This window comes from Natator depressus, chromosome 23, assembly GCF_965152275.1.
Source record: "Natator depressus isolate rNatDep1 chromosome 23, rNatDep2.hap1, whole genome shotgun sequence".
NCBI classification, from domain to species: Eukaryota; Metazoa; Chordata; order Testudines; family Cheloniidae; genus Natator; species Natator depressus.
This window is the reverse complement of record NC_134256.1, coordinates 7,296,411-7,313,209: the sequence shown is the minus strand read 5'-3', so window position 1 is coordinate 7,313,209 and position 16,799 is coordinate 7,296,411. Positions and strand designations below refer to the sequence as shown.

Here is a 16,799-nt window from a genome sequence, read left to right as displayed (position 1 = left end):
GGTCTCTCTGAAACACCCCAGTCCTGACTGAAGAATAACACTTGGTCACATTACACTGAAGTCAGCAACTGCTCACGTACCAAGCAGCAGGAAATCTGGCCAAGGTACTTCACAGCACTTGCCTAGGCATCCCTGCCCCTCACTCACTCACCTCACACATTAGGTTGGCCCGCCCTCCCCACAGACCTGATGCCCAGGTGCCTCACTCGATGGGTCTTGCTCTCCCCGCAGCCCTGGTGCTCAGGCACCTCGCCCAGTGGGCCCACCCTCCCCACAGCCCTAGCGTGCAGGCATCTCACCTGATCAGCCCGCCCTCCACGCTGCCCAGGTGCCTCACCTGATGGGCCCGCCCTCCCCACAGCCCTATTGCCCAGATGCTTTACCAACTAAGTCTGCCAGGCCACAGCCCTAGCACCCAGGTCCCTCACCCAATCAGCTGGCCTGCCCACCTGCCCACCCCATGGCCCTGACACTCAGGCACCTCCCCCCACTAGAACTGCTCACCCAACCTCCCTGCAGCCCTAGCACCCTGGGCGCCTTGTAGTCTCTGGCCTGTGGTATACAGGAGGTCAGACTACACGATCTCAATGGTTCCTTCTGCGCTTGGAATCTACGAAAAAGGTCTCTGTCACACCAGTTCAGGTAAAGGTGTGACGCCGTATCAGGTTAGAGACATCAGCGCAACTCTGCGTGCAGACCCTCTTCCACCCTCAGTCTGAACATGGCAGGCATCAGTGCAAGCTAAACCAGGTGGAACCTGACATAAGTGTCCCCACACAAACACTGCACTTTGTGGCATGCTTTCAGCTAAACCGGTGCAACTCTGCATATGGACCTGGCCTTCCTGAGAAGCATCAGCCTAAGAGAGCGTAAGGAGAGAACGACACCAGACCTTCCATTCTGCTTTACCACTAGGTCAGAGCCCCCATTCAAGGGACATTACTAACTCCCTTTTTTTGAAACTAACCAATTAATTTTTTTAAGTCCTAACCCAGTTTCTCACAGAGCCCCCTTAATTGTGGGTCCCGCTTTAAAGAGACAGCCTGTGCCATGGTAAGAACTGCCTCTTCTCTCTCATGAGCACGAAGCTGGTATTTGCTCAGGGCAGTGGCTTTTTGGCTACAAACATCGTACCATGGCCAGAAAGCTGGCTGAGGAGCCAGGAGCGGAGGTGAATTTCTTAATGTACTTGTTTGCGTCTCAATATTCCAGGACGTCCCACTGTTTTCCTAGAAGTTGGATGTATGGAATGGTAACTCTTCTCAGCTTGTGTGAGCTTTGTACCACGCTCGCTGTTCTCCCGGCTGCCAGGCCCCTCAGCAGTTTGGAAAGAGTGCAGGTGGATCCCTGGAATGCTGCAGGAGACATGCCTCCAAGCTGTTGGCTTGTATGTGGTCCCATTTCCCAGGTATTCTCTTACCTGCTCTTTGGGCCCAAATGCTGAAGCTCTGGAATTGACTTCATGGGGAGGGTGCATGAGGAAGGACTGCAGGATTTGTCTTGCATTGCCCCTCCCGCTGCAGACCACACTTACATGATATCTGCCCCTTTTGCTCCAGCCAGGGTCCTATGCACAGGGTCTGCACTCGCATGTGCCTAGAGTGCTTGCACTTACCTGAGGTTGCTGTACCCCCATTTCCCAGAGTCCACTCACCTAATTCATCTGCAAAGGAAAGAGAAAGCAAGAGTGTTTCTAATTCAGATGTTTAAACGTTTACGTCTCAAACCAGCCCCTCCCCACATGAGAGGGACTGAGTAAAGGCTGCCACCCACTCAGCTGGAGACATACAACAGCAGAGCCCAGAGAAAGTGCATGAGCACTGTGGTGGTCCCTATGCTGGGGGACGCTCCGACTTCAAGGGGCTCCAGGGAGAGGGGAGCAATGTGGCAGTTTCAGCTCTGTGGGATTGCTGGCGCACCACTCAGCCTGCAGAGAAAGTACAAACTGAGCTTTTAACCAGCAAGAGCTGCCCCTTCCCCCAGGAAACAGAGAACTGAGCAGCAGGTGCCAACTCAGATGAGAGGAATAGGGGGGTGGGGGGAGGTGTCCATGCCAGGCTGCAGAGATAATACCTTAGCCAGAGAGCTGCACAAGGGATAGTGCTGAAGTCCAGAACTCCTGCAGCTGTGCAAGATTCTCCCCGCTGCGGGGGAGTGGGAGGAAATGTAGGGACACGACTGAAATGCATGATTTCCACAAGCCCCTTTGGGAGATCAGGGTAGGGAGTGAGACAATGCTGTCAAGGGAGGGAGAGCAGCACCAACAGGCCCAAGCCAGGCATGGCGGAAGGAGACTACAGACGTGGGAGCGGGGAGGCTGTACAGTTGGCATAAATGAGCACAGGCCCAGGAGCCTGGACTCCTGGGTTCTAACATGGCTTTGCCACCATGCCCCAACCATCCCCCCCCCATGGTCTGGCCTCTCTGTTCCTCAGTTTACCCATCTGTAAAATGGGGGCAATGATGCTGCCCATGCGATGGGGCTGCTGGACAGATTCATGCTCTCGTTCCTGTACCATGCCTGGACCATGGACAGTGCTAGCCAAGGCAGAAGCATTATCAGTTTTAGCAGGGAAGGGGATTACCTTCATCTGAGATTGCAGCTCCCTTACCAGAGGCCTGTGCTGTATGTGCCATGACCAGGCCGGGGTCTGGAAGAGCAGCACCTAAAAAGACAGGACACATTGCTACCCCATCAACCAACAGCAACCAGCCTTGTGCCCCGCCCACTGCCACCCCACACAGCACCTGGCAGGGGAATCAGCAGGTGGCTCCTGCTGATTGTGGCTGTGGCAGGTGCTTAGGAGATCCCAGAAAGATTGAGCTCTGCAAGCGCCTGGCCCAGAAGGCAGCGACACCCCCCCCAAGCTCCAGCTGTGAGCAGAGACAGCAAGGAGAGACCCTAACCCCAGCCAAGCACCAACTCAGAGAGCCCAGCGCTCGGGACCGGGTCCCGGGCGCCAGGCAGAGCAGGCGAGGGCCTAAGCCAGGCTGGTGGCACCAAGCAGCGATTGAAGGGTCCCAGATGCTCACACGAGGGAGGCTGCGCTGGACGGCAAAGCCGCGGGCACCGTCTCAAGCGCCCTCCCCATCCCCCGGGGTCGCCCCCGCGCCTTCCCCATCCCCCCGGGGGCGCCTGCCGCACGCCCCTCTCGCTCCCAGGGGTCGCTCGCCCCCCAGGCCTCAGGGTCCCCCTGGGCCAAGCTGCAATCCCCCCCTGACCCTCCCCAACGCTGGCAGGGGCCGCCCCTGCCCCGGAGAGCGGCCCCGCGGCTCCGTGCCCCGCGCCTGCAGCGCCGGCCCCTCACCCCGCGGGAGAGCCAGCTCCTCCGGCCGCGGCTGCCGTCCCCTGGTGTCCCGCATGGCGGGGCCTGGCGCTCGGCTCCCCGCGCTGGGCTCGCTCCCCCAAAGCCCCAGTCAGGGAGGCAGCGAGGAGGCGACGGCTCTGGAATTCCCCAGCTCCGCCGGCGGCCGCCGCCCCATTGGCCACGGGCCCTGGTGAGCTCATCCCCGTAAAACGGGAAAGCCCCGCGCTGGGCAAGGCGGCCCGCTCCGGCTGGGCTCGGCGCAGCGGGGCGGCCCGTGCCCGGCCACCCCCTGCCCCGCCAGCCCAGCGCCCGCTGCCCGCGCCCCGCGCCCCCTGCCCGGCGGGACCAGCGCCCCGCGGGCGGGAGGAAGCTCGGGCCGAACCGGGCCTTACCCGCCAGCGCTCTCGCCGGCCCAGGGCCCTCTGGCCGCGGCCCTCACGCCGGGGTCGCCGCCGGGGCCACCCGCATCTCGCCTCCCTGCCCGCAGCTCCCGGCTCGGCAGCGCTTCCGGCCACCTGCAGAGGCAGGGAAGGGCCGGGCGGGGGGCGCCGACTCCCCCCCCCGCCGCTCGGCAGCTCTTCCCCGGCCGCCGGAAGCTGGGCCCGCGCCTCGGCCAGAAGGGACAGACACGTGGTGCCCGGGCCCGGAGCGCGGGGGGCCCGCGGAGGTGGGCCGGGGACAGGGGGCCCGGGCTGGCCGGGGGTGTGGCGAGCACCCAGGGCAGGCCCAAGCCCAGGGCCGTGCAGCGCCCGCCGTTTGTGTCTCAGTCCCCTGCGAGGCTTTTCTGATCTCGCTGCCCTGGGGGAGCCCGTTGGTGAGCTGCTGGGGGGGTTCGGGGGCCCGGCTTTATTCCTTTCACCGGCTTTGAGTAGGTGCGAGGGCAGAGGCTCCTGCAGAGGGCAAGTTGTCACTTTAGCACTTGCCGCTAGGCCGGGGAAGTGGCAGGTGGCACGGTCCGGCCAGGGGAGGTGGCAGGTGGCACGGTCCGGCCGGGGGAGGAGGCGGGTGGCACGGTCCGGCCAGGGGAGGTGGCAGGTGGCACGGTCCGGCCGGGGGAGGAGGCGGGTGGCACGGTCCGGCCGGGGGAGGTGGCAGGTGGCACGGTCCGGCCGGGGGAGGAGGCAGGTGGCACGGTCCGGCCAGGGGAGGTGGCAGGTGGCACGGTCCGGCCGGGGGAGGAGGCGGGTGGCACGGTCCGGCCGGGGGAGGAGGCGGGTGGCACGGTCCGGCCAGGGGAGGTGGCGGGTGGCACGGTCCGGCCGGGGGAGGAGGCGGGTGGCACGGTCCGGCCGGGGGAGGAGGCGGGTGGCACGGTCCGGCCGGGGGAGGTGGCAGGTGGCACGGTCCGGCCGGGGGAGGAGGCGGGTGGCACGGTCCGGCCGGGGGAGGTGGCAGGTGGCACGGTCCGGCCGGGGAAGTGGCAGGTGGCACGGTCCGGCCGGGGGAGGAGGCGGGTGGCACGGTCCGGCCGGGGGAGGAGGCGGGTGGCACGGTCCGGCCAGGGGAGGTGGCAGGTGGCACGGTCCGGCCGGGGGAGGAGGCGGGTGGCACGGTCCGGCCAGGGGAGGTGGCAGGTGGCACGGTCCGGCCGGGGGAGGAGGCGGGTGGCACGGTCCGGCCGGGGGAGGTGGCAGGTGGCACGGTCCGGCCGGGGGAGGAGGCGGGTGGCACGGTCCGGCCGGGGGAGGTGGCAGGTGGCACGGTCCGGCCGGGGGAGGAGGCGGGTGGCACGGTCCGGCCGGGGGAGGTGGCAGGTGGCACGGTCCGGCCGGGGAAGTGGCAGGTGGCACGGTCCGGCCGGGGGAGGAGGCAGGTGGCACGGTCCGGCCGGGGGAGGAGGCGGGTGGCACGGTCCGGCCGGGGGAGGAGGCGGGTGGCACGGTCCGGCCGGGGAAGTGGCAGGTGGCACGGTCCGGCCAGGGGAGGTGGCAGGTGGCACGGTCCGGCCGGGGGAGGAGGCGGGTGGCACGGTCCGGGCAAGGGAGGAGGCGGGTGGCACGGTCCGGCCGGGGGAGGAGGCGGGTGGCACGGTCCGGCCGGGGGAGGAGGCGGGTGGCACGGTCCGGGCAAGGGAGGAGGCGGGTGGCACGGTCCGGCCGGGGGAGGAGGCGGGTGGCACGGTCCGGCCAGGGGAGGAGGCGGGTGGCACGGTCCGGCCGGGGGAGGAGGCGGGTGGCACGGTCCGGGCAAGGGAGGAGGCAGGTGGCACGGTCCGGCCGGGGGAGGAGGCGGGTGACACGGTCCGGCCGGGGGAGGAGGCGGGTGGCACGGTCCGGGCAAGGGAGGAGGCAGGTGGCACGGTCCGGCCGGGGGAGGAGGCAGGTGGCACGGTCCGGCCGGGGGAGGAGGCAGGTGGCACGGTCCGGGCAAGGGAGGAGGCAGGTGGCACGGTCCGGCCGGGGGAGGAGGCGGGTGGCACGGTCCGGCCGGGGGAGGAGGCGGGTGGCATGGTCCGGGCAAGGGAGGAGGCGGGTGGCACGGTCCGGCCGGGGGAGGAGGCGGGTGGCACGGTCCGGCCAGGGGAGGAGGCGGGTGGCACGGTCCGGGCAAGGGAGGAGGCGGGTGGCACGGTCCGGCCAGGGGAGGAGGCGGGTGGCACGGTCCGGCCAGGGGAGGAGGCGGGTGGCACGGTCCGGCCGGGGGAGGAGGCGGGTGGCACGGTCCGGGCAAGGGAGGAGGCAGGTGGCACGGTCCGGCCGAGGGAGGAGGCGGGTGGCACGGTCCGGCCGGGGGAGGAGGCGGGTGACACGGTCCGGCCGGGGGAGGAGGCGGGTGGCACGGTCCGGGCAAGGGAGGAGGCAGGTGGCACGGTCCGGCCGGGGGAGGAGGCGGGTGACACGGTCCGGCCGGGGGAGGAGGCGGGTGGCACGGTCCGGGCAAGGGAGGAGGCGGGTGACACGGTCCGGCCGGGGGAGGAGGCGGGTGGCACGGTCCGGCCGGGGGAGGTGGCGGGTGGCACTTTCCGGCCAGGGGAGGAGCCTTGTTAGTCTGTGTCCGCAAAAAGAACCGGAGGACTTGTGGCACCTTAGAGACTAACAAATTTATTTGAGCATAAGCTTTTGTGAACTACAGCATCCGATGAAGTGAGCTGTAACTCAAGAAAGCTTATGCTCAAATAAATTTGTTAGTCTCTAAGGTGCCACAAGTCCTCCTGTTCTTGTTTCTACCAGAGTAATCCCTTGCCACAGGGAGTCACCGAATGGGCCCTGGCAGGGAGGTCCCTGGGAGACTCTACTAAAACATAGCCCATGCTATGAAAACATTAGAGAACATGGGGCTGGGCTATGTACAGGCACACGGAAGACACAGTCCCTGCCCTGAAGCATTCATTACCATCTAGAACAAGGCACAACATATTAATTGATTCTATGCCCAGAAGGGACCACTGTGCTCATATAGTCTGACCTGCTGCATTACATAGGTCACGTAACTCCCCTGAATGAATTTCTGTTCGAACTAGAGCAGATGCTAAATGGAGGGAGAAGAGGTCCAGAAGTGGCTTGTGTGGTTACAATGAGCACAACTGGGCTGTTCCACCTCCTTAGGCAACAGAGCTGGTTGCTGGATTTGCAGTCTGAGGTTTCGCCAGCCCCTCTTGAAAAATTGTGGGCCTGATTTTTGGAGGTGTTGAGTAGCTGAAGCCAATGGGAGAGCTGGGTGCTCAGCACCTCTGAAAATTCACTGGCCCAAACTTCATTAATGCAGAGTTAGAGTTGTCTAGCAGCATCTCATACCTGTCTGGAATGTCAAATGCACCCAGCCGGAACCCACTGAAACCCAGGGGACACTGAGTCCTGATGTCACAGACTCATGCTCTCTCTCGGCTCCATACGTCCCTGGGAGGAACCCCCTTCAGAGGGACAGCCCTTCTGGGGGTTCCACTTTGTCTCGGGGGTTAAACCGTAGGCCCTGCCGCCTCCTGGAACCATGCCTCTCTGAACCCTAAGCACGCCTGTCTCTCGCCGTGGGCCCCCTTGGGGAGTCCACTCACTCTGAACCCCTGAGGCCTCCACACCCAGAGGGAATAATGCAACCATGATCTCTAGACCGGAGTGACTCTCAGCCAGCGTAAAACAGAAGGGCTTATTGAACGTCTGAACAAAGCACAGGAAACTCTCCGGGCCCTCAGGCCTAGCCTCCTTCAGCACAGTACTTCTAGGTGTGTCCAGGCTCCAGGTGGGCTCTGGCTGCTCTCTGTCCAGTCCAGAAGCCTCCTCCTTCCAGCCAAGGCATACTATATCACTGGCCCCAACCGCTCCTCCCCTGTCCTTTGTCTTCCATCCCAGGTAACCAAGTTGCTGGGGCCCTCTCTCCTCCTCTGCTGGACCTGGTTGGTGAGGTCACTGGAGTCCTTTCTCCTCAGCCCATTGTCTTCCCACTGGCCAGAACTGGCTGCCGGGGTCCCAGCTGCTAGGTGAGGTCACACCTGGTCCTCTGCAACAACAAACCCTCTCCCACCACCTTGTTAAATATGGAGCACAAAGGGAAACTGAGGCACACACACTATTCATGTAAAACACTACAAAAATCCCCAACTTCGTCACACCTGGTACATCAGCCCTGCACTGCAACCTTCACTTTGTCCCGAGCCACAGGGAATGTACCGCAGGTGGACTCCTGCATGCACTGCCCTGTAACAAGGCAGAGGAAATGTGCCGTTGATGTGGGGCCCCCCGGGCATATTCTCGCTGCAGCCGTTCCAAACGCCCCCTGCTGCACTAGGGATGGCTGCAGTGATTGGTCAGGGATTGCTTGCAGTAGGTGGTCTTGCTGCAATGTGAAAAGTGGGGCATCTGCACCTAAAAGGCCTGGCCCCTGCAGGTCTGGGCTGACCTATGTGGGTTGTGCAAAGAGAGGAGCACAATGGTCTGTGACCATGGGTACATTGTAACAGTGGGAGTGCCAGTGCACTGAAGGGCAGATGTTCCAGAGGGATCCTTAGGACAAGGAGTGGGAACACAGGGCAGCTTTGTGCAGAGTGGTGAAGTAGTCGAGGCCAGGCAGCCCAGACATAGGTAACAGGAGGTGTTCTTATGTCATGTTCGCTAATGCTACATGGTAACTAACACAGGGTAAAATCTAGTGAAGACAAGGCCATTAATAGGCAAAGGGCAGAGTTAAGGTTGCAGGGCAAGGCTGCTGTAGGAGGCCCTCCCTTAAAACCCTTCGCTTAATGACTAGGGCGCTCATCCTGCACGTGGGAGACCCTAGGGCAAGTCCCCCCTCCTCCTGATGAAGCAAAAGGATTTGAACAGTGATCTGCCCCCTCAGGTGAGTGCCCACATGGCTCTACGGGGTAGTCCAATATGGATCTCTCTCAATCTCACCTATTGAAGTTGTTCCACTTTAATTAAACAATTGAATAAATCGATATTAACTGGGCCAGAGAAAGTTAAAATCATTCTGTAGCCAAGTGGTCAGACCCTTCTCCAAACCCCTTCTCCACCTCAGGAGGAAGGGAGACTTGAACTGGGTGTAATCCTGGCTGAATGCCCCATCCCCTGGGCTAATTATTGCAAGGGAAAGCTTCTCCCCACCCCCAGCCATTTGTTTCAGGCCCTGCACGCAACATAGACAGCTAGATTCCTTTCTTCCCCTGGTTCATGGCTCACTAGCAGACCTAGATGCCTCCCTGCCACCCAGAAGTAAGCACCTATCTTTGAGGGATGCCCCCTCTGGTTGGCTAGCTTAGGCAGCTCCCTGCCTAGTGTGCTGGCTTTGTGGATCAACTTCTCAGGTGCCTCTCTCTCCCCATTGATTGTATAAGGAGCCTGAGCACCTAACTCAGGCTTTGTCGTTCCTGTGATTGTGTAGGCACAGTGACACTCAGCGTTGCAATGCCCAAGTACCTGCGTGCATTCCACATCACTAACATTGTTCTAGTCTAACATTTCGTTCAAACCCTTTCTCCCAGAAGCTCCAACACTTTGAGGGGGCCATGCAGAGGCATGACCCTTTGGTTTGAGTAGATTGAATTAATTATTGTAGAAAGCAGCAAATTATTTTGTGTTTACTTTTCATGACAAACATAAGTTACTGTTTGGGCTGAGGACAGTACCCAGGTGCCACATTATAGTCAATGTTGACCTTGCGTCAGTTACAATAGGGCTCTCTATTCTGGGTACATTTTCTGTTGCTCAACAACCCCTGTGATCATGCCAACTCTGATGAGTCGCAGCTACTTGGTTTTCTTTGATCACACTCAGTCCCATTGTTCAGGAAATGAGGAAGGAGCGCAAGGCATAATTACAGCCCCTGAATGCTTCTGCTTCCTAGAATCTTTCATCCATCCTCTAATTGATGCTGTTTGCCTTGGCCAAACATGTAATGCAAAATCTGGGAGTGTGGGGGGCACTTTAGAGCACTTTGAAATATCGTCTCTTAACCCAGAAGCTTTGCTGTCAGAGCAAAACTTCTAGAATGAGCCCCTGCAGAACAGAGGCAGAGAGCAACTAATGTGCACAACACACATCCTCAGAGAGCTGTGAAGGGCAGGACTCATGCAGTGTCTGTGTGCTGGGCAGGTTCAATGGCCATAGCATGCCACCTTCAGCCACTCACTGACTCTGATGTCAGGTTGTCCACAAACCCTCTGGCTTAGAGCCCCAGATATCTTCTGGTTCCCATGCAAATGACTTTCACTGGCTCCTCAGCGTGGCTTGGGCCCCAATGGAAGTCCAACTTTTACCCTGTTGCTTCCTCATAGGGGCAGTGGATGCAGTGTATTATTGGCGACTTTCCAATTTGGAAAGGATCAGAGCTGGAGTTTGAACCACAAGTGTGGACAAAAAAAAGTGATAAGAACTGTAACATTTTGATGTCACATGATTATTTTAGGGGTGCTGTATGTTAGGAACCCCTGTCTCAAATGACCTCAAGTTTAGACCATTAATGCTACTCGAGATCCTGCTGAAGATGTCAAGTTTTGTAAAGAAAATCTGAATCTGCACATGGATTTTGTGGATTTTGCACTTAGAAAAACTGACTGTTGAACAGTGAACTAGTCTCCACTCATCTCTATAACGGTGCCACCACCTGACTATAGTCACATTCAAGCATTTCAAGTTTCGTACCAAACATTAAAATACCAAAACTCAGGGGCCACTTTTGCAAATTTTGGGTTTGAGCCAGATTTTCAGACTCTTATTTGCACAGTATGCACCTGTTTGTTCAGACCTGAAAGGCAGGTAGGTTAACCCAAAACATCTTGCAACCATGCCTGAAGGTGGGGAGAATCATCCTCCGCCTTACCTGGGGGGCTGCTTGTTGGTCCCACACATGCAGCACACAAAAATGCTATTTTTAAAAAATACTGGATTTTTATTTAATTACATTCTTTTTTAAAATAAACCTATTTGAAATGAAATTATTACAACCTATATTAAGGTCTAAACTTTCTATGGTCTATTAACATCATTTAAATTAAATAAAAAATAACATTCAAGCAACAAGTTTGCTACCAAAGTTCTAAAGTCAGTCTAGTCACTGAACTGGGGGAGACCCTGGCTAAGTACTTGGAACAAAGTTTATTGATGTGCTAAACCAGCTTTGGACAGCAGTAGCCTCTTCTGCAGTACATGGAGAATATTTCCCTCACTTTACTTTATTCAACTAGTTCAGTTTAATGACTAGTTCATTCAAAGTCGAGAAACTGACTGAGACACAAAAAAAACAGGAAAGCTTGTTTTCCTCTCCCAGTCTACAGATAAAAATGAGATATGAGGAGATGAAAACTAGATCTAAAATCTTGAAAGACATGGTGACCAAAAACAATCTGTTCAATTCACTAACAACAGATAATACTTCCTTTGGTGAATAAATCAGTTAATTTTAAATGCAAGACATGTTTTGATAAATTTATTTTTTTCTTATGTATCCAGAACATTTAAGGCAGTTTTATTTAATTAATAAATGTAATTAATAAAGTAAGAAGAATATAGCAGTAGGGATATATTACTGACCACCTGACCAGGATGGTGATAGTGACTGTGAAATGCTCAGGGAGATTAGAGAGGCAATTAAAATAAAAAATTCAATAATAATGGGGGATTTCAACTATCCTCATAGTGACTGGGTACATATCACCTCAGGATTGGATGCAGAGATAAAGTTTCTTGACACCTTAAATGACTGCTTCTTGTAGCAGCTAATCCTGGAACCCACAAGAGGAGAGGCAATTCTTGATTTAGTCCTAAGTAGAGCACAGGATCAGGTCCAAGAGGTGAATATAGCTGGACCGCTTGGTAATAGTGACCACAATATTATTAAATATTAACATCCCTGTGGCAGGGAAAACACCGCAGTGGCCCAACACTGTAGCATTTAATTTCAGAAAGGGGAACTACACAAAAATGAGGAGGTTAGTGAAACAGAAATTAAAAGGTACAGCACCAAAAGTAAAATCCCTACAAGCTGCATGGAAACTTTTTAAAGACACCATAATAGAGGCTCAACTTAAATGTATACCCCAAATTAAAGACATAGTAAGAGAACCAAAAAAGAGCTACTGTGGCTAAACAACAAAGTAAAATAAGCAGTGAGAGGCAAAAAGGCATCCTTTAAAAAGTGGAAGTTAAATCCTAGTGAGGAAAAGAGAAAGGAGCATAAACTCTGGCAAATGAAGTGTAAAAATATAGTTAGGAAGGCCAAAAAAGAATTTGAAGAACACTTAGCCAAAGACTCAAAAAGTAATAGCAAACATTTTTTAAAGTACATCAGAAGCAGGAAGCCTGCTAAACAACCAGTGAGGCCACTGGATGCTTGAGATGCTAAAGGAGCACTCAAGGATAATAAGGCCATTGCAGAGAAACTAAATGAATTCTTTGCATCGGTCTTCACAGTTGAGGATGTGATTCCCAAACCTCAGCCATTCTTTTTAGGTGACAAATCTGAGGAACTCTCCCAGATTGAGGTGTCACTAGAGGAGGTTTTGAAACAAATTGATAAACTAAACAGTAATAAGTCACCAGGACCAGATGGTATTCACACAAGAGTTCTGAAGGAACTCAAATGTGAAATTGCAGGACTACAGGTTCTCCCCCCCCCGCCCCGCTCTCCTGCTGGTACTAGCTCACCTTAAGTGATCACTCTCGTTACAGTGTGTTTGGTTACACCCATTTTTTCATGTTCTCTATGTATATAAATCTCCCCACTGTATTTTCCACTGAATGCACCCGATGAAGTGAACCGTAGCTCACAAAAGCTTATGCTCGAATAAATGTGTTAGTCTCTAAGATGCCACAAGTACTCCTTTTCTTTTTGCGAATACAGACTAACACGGCCGCTACTCTGAAACAGGACTACTAACTGTAGTCTGTAACCTATCATTTAAATCAGCTTCTGTACCAAATGACTGGAGGATAGCTAATGTGACACCAATTTTTAAAAAGGGCTCCAGAGGTGACCCCAGCAATTACAGGCCGGTAAACCTGACTTCAGTACCAGGAAAACTGGTGGAAACTATAGTAAAGAACAAAATTGTCAGACACATAGATGAACATAATTTGTTGGGTAAGAGTCAACATGTTTTTTTGTAAAGGGAATTTTTACTTTTTTTTTTTTAAATAAAATCCTTTTAAGAACCTGACTGATTTTTCCATTGTTCCAAGATCCAGGGGTTTGGGTCTTTGATGATTTTGTAACCAATTGGTTAGGATATTATTCTCAAGCCTCCCCAGGAAAGGGGGTATGTAGGGCTTGGGGGGATATTTTGGGGGAAGACGTCTCCAAACGGTCTCTTTCCCTGTTCTTTGTTTAAAACGCTTGGTGGTGGCAGCATACTGTTCAAGGACAAGGCAAAGTTTGTACCTTGGGGAAGTTTTTAACCTAAGCTGGTAAGAATACGCTTAGAGGGCCTTTCATGCGGGTCCCCACACCTGTATCCTAGAGTTCAGAGTGGGGAAGGAACCCTGACAAGGGGTAAACAGTGAGATGCAAAATCTGCAGATGATACAAAACTACTCAAGATAGTTAAGTCCCAGGCAGATTGCGAAGAGCTACAAAAGGATCTCTCAAAACTGTGTGACTGAGCAACAAAATGCCAGATGAAATTCAGTGTTGATAAATGCAAAGTAATGCACATTGGAAAACATAATCCCAACTATACATATAAAATGAGGGGGTCTAAATTTGCTGTTACCACTCAAGAAAGAGATCTTGGAGTCATTGTGGATAGTTGTCTGAAAACATCCAGTCAATGTGCAAAGGCAGTCAAAAAAGCAAACAGAACGTTGTTAATCATTAAGAAAGGGATAGATAATAAGACAGAAAATATATTGCCTCTATATAAATCCATGGTACGCCCACATCTTGAATACTGCCTGCAGATGTGGTCACCCCATCTCAAAAAGATATATTGAACTTAAAAAAGGTTCAGAAAAGGGCAACAAAAATGATTAGGGTTATGGAGCATCTGCCATATGAAGAGAGATTAATAAGACTGGGACTTTTCAGCTTGGAAAAAAGACGACTAAGGGGGGACATGATAGAGGTCTATAAAATCATGATTGGTATGGAAAAAGTAAATAAGGAAGTGTTATTTACTCCTTTTCATAACACAATAACTGGGGATCACCAAATGAAATTAATAGGCAGCAGGTTTAAAACAAACAAAAGGATGTTTTTTCCACACGATGCAGTCAACCTGTGGAACTCCTTGCCAGAAGATGTTGTGAAGTTCAAGACTATAATGGGGTTCAAAAAAGAACTAGATAAATTCATGGAGGATACGTCCATCAATGGCTATTAGCCAGGATGGACAGGGATGGTGACCCTGGCCTATGTTTGCCAGAAGCTGGGAATGGGCAACCAGGGATGGATCACTTGATGATTACCTGATCTGTTCATTCTCTCTGGGGCACCTGGCATTGGCCACTGCTGGAAGACAGGATACTGAGCTAGATGGACCTTTGGTCTGACCCGGTGTGGCCATTCTTATAGTCTTAAACTTTTTAAAATGCTGTTTTATGATTTTTTAATTTAATTCTAATTTCCATCCACATGCAGCTGGAAACATATCACAAATAAAAAACTAATCTAGTAAAATGTGTCATTCATCATTTTCTCACAAAACAGAAAAATGTAAAAATTAAGAATCAGAATAAATATATGTTAAGCTATCTAATTGCATAAATGTGTATCTTAAAGTCTATGAGTAATATAGTATATCTCCCTGGTTAGCAACAAGTAACACCCATTTTAGTGTAAAAACTATACTTAGTTGCAAATCAACATGTTTTAATGGTTAGCAGCGTATGAGATTCAACCTATCCTTAGGAAAAGAACTGAAGAGTACAAATGCAAAATAAGATGAAAATTGATTATTCAAATCAAGATTTCCTGCTTGCTGATGTAAATCATGGTTACAGTGAATGATTTAAATGGCTTTGATTTAAATCAATGTAACCCGTTTACCTAAGGCCCTTATCTGACCCACAGCACTGTAGTATGAGCACCTCTGTATGGAGCCGCACCACCCCATTTTGAGACAGGGAAGTGCGATAGCCACAGCGTGGAGAAGGGGATTTAAGGTGCAGAGACTGAGGAGCACACTCTGGATTGAGCATCCAGCATTAGGGGCCCAAAACCGAGGGTTTTAGCTGTAGCAGCAGAGACTCATTTAATGGCACATAAAATAAGAGATTAAAGCTATTGCCTCCCCCACCTCACCACACCCTCCAGTAGTTCAGCTCCCCAACGCCTCCTGCCCCACTATGCCCACTCCGGTTCAACTCCCCCTCAGCCCCACTACTACCCCCCCGGCTCAGCTCCCTCCAGCCCCACTACACACCCTCCCCCCCCGCCCCGGCTCAGCCCCCTCCAGCCCCACTACACACCCTCCCCCCCCCGCCCCGGCTCAGCCCCCTCCAGCTCCACTACACACCCTCCCCCCCAGCCCCGGCTCAGCCCCCTCCAGCCCCACTACACACCCTCCCCCCCCCCCCCCGGCTCAGCTCCCTCCAGCCCCACTACACACCCTCCCCCCCCGCCCCGGCTCAGCCCCCTCCAGCCCCACTACACACCCTCCCCCCCCCGGCTCAGCCCCCTCCAGCCCCACTACACACCCTCCCCCCCCCGGCTCAGCCCCCTCCAGCCCCACTACACACCCTCCGCCCCCCCCCCCCGGCTCAGCTCCCTCCAGCCCCACTACACACCCTCCCCCCCCCCGGCTCAGCCCCCTCCAGCCCCACTACACACCCTCCCCCCCCCGGCTCAGCCCCCTCCAGCCCCACTACACACCCTCCCCCCCCCCCGGCTCAGCCCCCTCCAGCCCCACTACACACCCTCCCCCCCCCCCGGCTCAGCCCCCTCCAGCCCCACTACACACCCTCCCCCCCCCCCGGCTCAGCTCCCTCCAGCCCCACTACACACCCTCCCTCCCCCCCGGCTCAGCCCCCTCCAGCCCCACTACACACCCTCCCTCCCCCCCCCGGCTCAGCCCCCTCCAGCCCCACTACACACCCTCCCCCCCCCCCCCGGCTCAGCCCCCTCCAGCCCCACTACACACCCTCCGCCCCCCCCCCCGGCTCAGCTCCCTCCAGCCCCACTACACACCCTCCCCCCCCCCCCGGCTCAGCCCCCTCCAGCCCCACTACACACCCTCCCCCCCCCGGCTCAGCCCCCTCCAGCCCCACTACACACCCTCCCCCCCCCCCCCGGCTCAGCCCCCTCCAGCCCCACTACACACCCTCCCCCCCCCCCGGCTCAGCTCCCTCCAGCCCCACTACACACCCTCCCTCCCCCCCGGCTCAGCCCCCTCCAGCCCCACTACACACCCTCCCTCCCCCCCCCGGCTCAGCCCCCTCCAGCCCCACTACACACCCTCCCCCCCCCCCCGGCTCAGCCCCCTCCAGCCCCACTACACACCCTCCTCCCCCCCCCCCCGGCTCAGCCCCCTCCAGCCCCACTACACACCCTCCCCCCCCCCCGGCTCAGCTCCCTCCAGCCCCACTACACACCCTCCCTCCCCCCCGGCTCAGCCCCCTCCAGCCCCACTACACACCCTCCCCCCCCCCCCCCGGCTCAGCCCCCTCCAGCCCCACTACACACCCTCCCCCCCCCCCGGCTCAGCTCCCTCCAGCCCCACTACACACCCTCCTCCCCCCCCCCCCCCGGCTCAGCCCCCTCCAGCCCCACTACACACCCTCCCCCCCCCCCCCCGGCTCAGCCCCCTCCAGCCCCACTACACACCCTCCCCCCCCCCCGGCTCAGCTCCCTCCAGCCCCACTACACACCCTCCCTCCCCCCCGGCTCAGCCCCCTCCAGCCCCACTACACACCCTCCCTCCCCCCCCCGGCTCAGCCCCCTCCAGCCCCACTACACACACCCCCCCCCGGCTCAGCCCCCTCCAGCCCCACTACACACCCTCCCTCCTCCCGGTTCAGCTCGGGCTCGGCAGCCCGCCCCCCACATTGAGTCCCGCCCCCAACTCAGACCCGCGGCCGGAAGTGGCCGGGACTCCCCCCCGCGAGCGACAGTCACATGACCAGATCA

General features: G+C 56.2%; 1 long non-coding RNA gene across 2 annotated transcripts; it reads right to left on the bottom strand.

The window, feature by feature from the left end:
- Positions 1–1,427: 1,427 nt before the first annotated feature.
- Positions 1,428–3,839, bottom strand: LOC141976627 (uncharacterized). Of its 2 annotated transcripts, none has more exons than XR_012636143.1 (3): positions 3,701–3,839; positions 2,586–2,666; positions 1,428–1,663 (listed from the first exon to the last, which is right to left on the bottom strand). It is a non-coding gene; the product is annotated as an uncharacterized LOC141976627 (long non-coding RNA). The 2 variants fall into 2 exon arrangements; XR_012636142.1 differs by lacking the exon at positions 3,701–3,839 and adding an exon at positions 3,309–3,547.
- Positions 3,840–16,799: the final 12,960 nt, after the last annotated feature.